At 32.4% G+C, this 5430-nt stretch overlaps 1 long non-coding RNA gene across 1 annotated transcript in view; it reads left to right on the top strand.

Moving 5' to 3' along the window:
• The window catches only part of LOC117171432, a 28616-nt gene that overhangs the window by 9607 nt on the left and 13579 nt on the right, over nucleotides 1-5430 (top strand). The window contains exon 2 of the long non-coding RNA XR_004466879.1: nucleotides 1759-2236. This is a non-coding gene — a long non-coding RNA (uncharacterized LOC117171432). The remainder of the gene's footprint in view (nucleotides 1-1758; nucleotides 2237-5430) is intronic.

Here is a 5430-nt window from a genome sequence, read left to right as displayed (position 1 = left end):
TGTACAAAAATATACAAGATTGTTTATTCATTAACAAAGATAAGCTTTTATGACAGCCAGAATGACCCTTTTTGTTAAGACAGGTATATACTCGAAGTTATAAACCGCTCGTGATGGAGTCATAGAAATTCGACTCAAGAGATAAATTTATGTCATCAAGACATAGAAACTTGCCTCCAAGACATTAATTAAATTCTGACACCGTCTTAAAATTGAGACGTGCTTAAGTCGAACTTTTCGACTTCACCATGTCTTGATTGGGGCAATTCAAGTCGAACTCAAGTGGAAGAATTTTTACTTGGGTTAGGTGATATCGTAATGGTAAATTATAGTAACTTAAAATTGTAACTTATAGTAGAAATTCCGCTATCTTTCCCTATTTGAAGCTGGGTTGTCAGGTACTAGTATAGAATTCCATGCTTCGTATAGGTATGGCAAATCTATCTGTGTATAATGGGGCCCCGACCAGAGAACTCCTAAAATCTTATATTGCTTAAAATATAATTTTGATTTTTTTGAAGGTTTCAGTATGCAAAAATAATGTTTTTATGTGTATTTAAACTCGTTAGTCTCGAAAGCTTGATTTAGGGCACTAATGAATATTTTCTTCGGAGCCAGGTAGATATTCTTCAGTTAAAGTTAAAGAATTTATGGCTGACCTCACTAAAACCCTACTAGAAAATCTAATAGGGCCACCGTGGCCTCGGCGTTACGTTCTAGATGGGGACTTGACTAGTTTTCCACTAGAGCCTGACTAGAGATAGGGAAAACTATTCAGGGCCCCACAAGAGCTCTTTCGACATTTCTGCACGGAAAATTATATTATATGGTTGTCGAAAGTTCTGAAAAGAGTCAGAAATGCTAATTTAAATGTAAACTTAAAAAATGTGAATTTTGTTGTTCATAAATAAATTATGTTTATTATAAATGTTTGATGGTTGGAGGAATATTAAACCTTTACCCGAAATCCTGATACAAGTTAACCAAAGATTCAGTTCAAGCGCAGTACAAATAATTTTATATTGTAGATCAGTTGTTCTGGTGCCTGAAACAATATGGTCAAAGCTTTACTGAAGAAGAATTGTTAGACGAATTCAACGAGAAATATAATTTTTCTTCAACAGTCCCCCCACTCATGAATCTGAGATACAAGGTCCTGCATTTAAATTCAATGCAAAAGCCCAAGTCCAGTTGGCTCGTGCTGTTCCGGTTCTAACTAAGAAATTGGATGCCTTTACCAAGTTCTTTTGGTGAAAAAATCAATTCCTGCTGCCCAAAGGAAACTTAATTCTCGTAATTGAATTTCCTATCATCCTAATTGAGTTTCCTATCATTTTTGTGCCAGTCCTAATTATTCGGCTCATCCTCCCTGTCAAAAAGATCCTTGGCAAATAATTACATATGTCAAAGACAATGCCAAAAGTGAATGTTGGAATTTCAATAGTTTGAACTACAGGTATTCTGATTGTGAAAATCCTAAAATAAGAGTTTCCTGTTACAACTGACCAGTAGGTTGCAATAACGGTGTTCTTACGTTTTCAGAACTCACTTATTTTTCATTTGTTCTGCATCAAAATACGTTCAAACTAAATTAAATTTAAGTGACTCCTAGAAAATGCCAAAACACCGTTATTGCCCTCAACCACTTAATTGTGGATTACAAATTTGTTTAACTTATGATTGCCCCAATTGAAAAAAATCTTATCAGAATGAAAATATTGCCGTTAGTTATTTTAAAAATATTGTTTTTTTTCGCAGCGTTACTTCTTAGCCGACATGTTTCAAGTGAAGAGGGTTATATTTAAATATAAAAAGAGGTAAAATGCATTAAATTATACAGCCTCTGCTATTCAGTCCAAAATATCGTTGGTATTACGCGTATATTCATACTACGCAAAAAAGAATTCACCAGGAAAGGAAGTGAGAAAAATAATCGGGTGATCAAGAACACGTAAGAGGAACGAGAAAAGAATAAAGAAGATAATAGAATAGGAAGACGAGGAGGAGAGGTTCGAATTACACTTTACACCTGGCCTTCGCGTTCCTCATTTACATACGACTTGAAGAAAGGCTTACACGTTTCTCGGACGTTGGAAACGAATAGCATTTTATGCAAATATGACGACGACAACAACTCCTTGGAACAAGATTCAAAGTTAAGCAACTCATTTTTTCTCAAGAACCCTTCAACAATTTCCAGTCCTATTAATACTCTTCATATCAAGCACTAGCATCAGTAAGATCATTGTTATTACAATATATTTTTTATGTTTTACACCTTTTCTTCATCACGATCTAACCCCATTTAATTATTCACCTGAGCACGTATCATTTTCATTTTCTCAATTTGCCAAATTTTTTTCTACGATTACACCCATCTCGTACAAGGTATAAACTACGTTCAAAACACAGAATACATGTACGTGGAAATTCAAAATATCGACAGGTCTCGAAGCCAGTTAAAATTGGAAGGTCATAAAGAGTTATTGCAAAGATTCGCAAAAGACACCGCACAAAATATGATACAATTTTTAGGGAAGTTGAGAACAAAAACTAATTCAAAAATGAATAGAAAATACATTTCATACGTAGAGAAATTTGCATTTCGAACAAAGTCGAGTTCGAAGTATCGAATATGTGATAAGAATGTTTTGTCCAAGCCAACGCACTGTCAGAAATTTCTGTAGGAATTTCCAGAGCCGCATCAATAAAACGTAATGCAGAAACCATTTCTAAATTTTCCCAAACAGAGACAGAAATAATTTGTTACTCGACCTCACATTTTCCGTCAATCTCTCGAATCACACTGAACTGCTCATAGCCGTTGCTAGCCACTGACAGCTGTTTTTGAGAGCATGGCCAAGGTTAAACTGTTTTCTTGTACAGAAAGAAGGTGCATCGTCACCGTTTCTTTTTGTTACCAGCATGGAAAAAAGTAGATAGTTAGATTTACTTTCACAGATTGTTAACTTGAATTGAACTTGTTCGCATTGCACAAGGAACAATTTAAATAGCAATCAAAGAATGGTGACTTTTACAAGTGAGTTCCGTCTCCTTATTCGCATTGCAATAAGCACTACGTAAGATAGCCAGCCTTACTATTAAAAATAATGAGTGAATAAGTTCAGTGGCATAACTATAAACGTGTCGGCCCCCTCCGCAATATTTTTTAAGAGGACTGTTGGATCTCGCGCTTCGCGCTTGATAATATATTTGTCTCGCGGTTCACGCTCGCAAATTTAGTAAATCGCGCTACGCGCTTGGTCTTTTTTCAGACTTTTTTTAACTAAAACTCGAACCTCGATAAATTTCCAAAAATCTGTATTATTAAAATTCATAGCATCCATTAGTATTAAAACAGACGTAGTTTCATTTAAAAAATTCGCATTCTAATTAAAAAATATTGTTATTATTCATTTTATTGTAACTTCTATTGTTTTTTCATCAACTGAATTTGCTCATTTCCAATTTTCTTTTTATGACTTGTACGTCACACACACGGCCTACCAAAAAGTGACATTTTTCTTCTCTTGCCTTTTTTCATATCGTGTGTTATTTGGTTTAAAATGTTTATTTTCCTGTGTTTTTTGAAATTATTTAAACTCTATAACTCTGGTAATTTTTGGTTCTGTGAAAAAAAATCATTAGGATAAATTGTTCGTCGTTTTTAATAATATGCATATCCGTACGAAGAATTTTCGAATTTGGAAAAAAGTGGTCTCAAAAATATTCAAAATGCGCTAACTTTTTAAATTTTCATCCAAAGTGGCTGGCTATCGAAGTGGACATTTGAAAAAAACTGTCGGGGGGGGGGTCAAATTTTACATTTATCTAATAACTTCTCTGATAACAATTTGAAAATGAATTAATTTGTAATGAATAATTTTCTGATAGTTTTGTTTTTGGTTCGAATCGTAAACAATAACATTAAAAACGTGAATAAATGTAATTCTTTGAAACCCTACGAACAAGGCGAAAAAAATTAAAAAACAAAAGTTGTGATAAGAATGTGCCCACGCAGCGTCCAGATTTGTTGTTGACTGCTAATGAAGTTTTTCAGGATTTAAGCGAAAACTACGCATCCTATCAGAAAGTGATTGATAACAAATTTGTAGATATTTTTCAAATACACAATTTTAGGTCACTCATCTTTAACCGCATTTTGCATAGTTTGACCGGAAAATGTACTTTTTGAATGTTCCATTATTTTTTATACTGTCAAAATTTGAATTATCGATTTTTCAAGAAAATTTAAAAAGTCATTATGACAATCCTGTAGAGAATTTAAAAAGCAACATTTTTCTTCTCTTGACTTTTTTTCATATCGTTCATAAATTGCCCCTAAGTGTTTATTTTCGTGTGTTTTTTGGAATTTTGTAAATGCTATAACTCTAATAATTTTTGGTTTTGTGAAAAAATTCATTAGGATAAATTATTCGTCTTTTTAAATAATAAGCAGATCCGTACGGAAAATTTTGGAATTTCGAAGAAAGTAATCTTAAAAATATTCAAAATACGCTCACTTTTTGAATTTCTATCTAAAACAGCTGGCTTTTAACACAAATCTAATATCTTCTCTGATGAGAATGTAAAAAGAAGGGTGACTTATAACTTGCTTATCAGTAAGATCACGGTCTATTTTCATTACTATTTACCCCAGATTTGTGCGTAAGCCTTTTAAAATTAAAGGTCAGAGCATCGAAAATTCGAACTTTTCTACATGATGTTCAACTCTGTTATATCAAATGTATATTATATTAATTTCTGTACCTTAGTCTGGGGCTGTTTATTCAGATATTCAAAAATAAAGTACAAATCAGCTTTTTAATGATTACTTTAATATTTGTTTCTTATTTTTCATCAAATTTTATTCTTAGCCACCCTGAAAAATGTATATCATTTTCATTACCATTCATAATATGCAAAAATGATTAATAAAAAATTCATAGACCTTTTTGGAGTGAACTAATTTAGTCTGCTAATTTTAGTTCGTACCTTGTGTTATTTTTTGAAAAATTTAATTTTTTAATTTTGAGTTTTTTTACGATTAAAACTAATACTACGTGTCCTATCAAAAAGTATTCATCACAAATCTGAATGACTTTTCGCTATTTTTGTGGAGAGCAACTTTTGTCTATTAATTTTTTTCGTAGCTTGTGTCCTTTGTCCAAAACTTTAATTTTTTTTATTTTTACTGTTGTTTTTTACGACTACAAACAAAAACTACGCGTCCTATCGGAACGTGATTAAGCACAAATTTGTAGATATTTTCAGGTGCGCGGAATTTTAGTTATTTTTTTGTTCGTATCTTGCATAGTTTGACCGCAAATTGGATGTACCAGGTGTATACATATGAAACCGGTATTTTTTCAAGAAAAAAACACATTTATTTCAAGAGAATGATAACAAATATTTTATTCAAAGTATGCG

The sequence above is a fragment of the Belonocnema kinseyi genome, chromosome 1 (genome assembly GCF_010883055.1).
Source record: "Belonocnema kinseyi isolate 2016_QV_RU_SX_M_011 chromosome 1, B_treatae_v1, whole genome shotgun sequence".
Taxonomy (NCBI): Eukaryota; Metazoa; Arthropoda; class Insecta; order Hymenoptera; family Cynipidae; genus Belonocnema; species Belonocnema kinseyi.
Note: the sequence above shows the minus strand (reverse complement) of the source record. Positions and strands in the feature narration are given on the sequence as shown.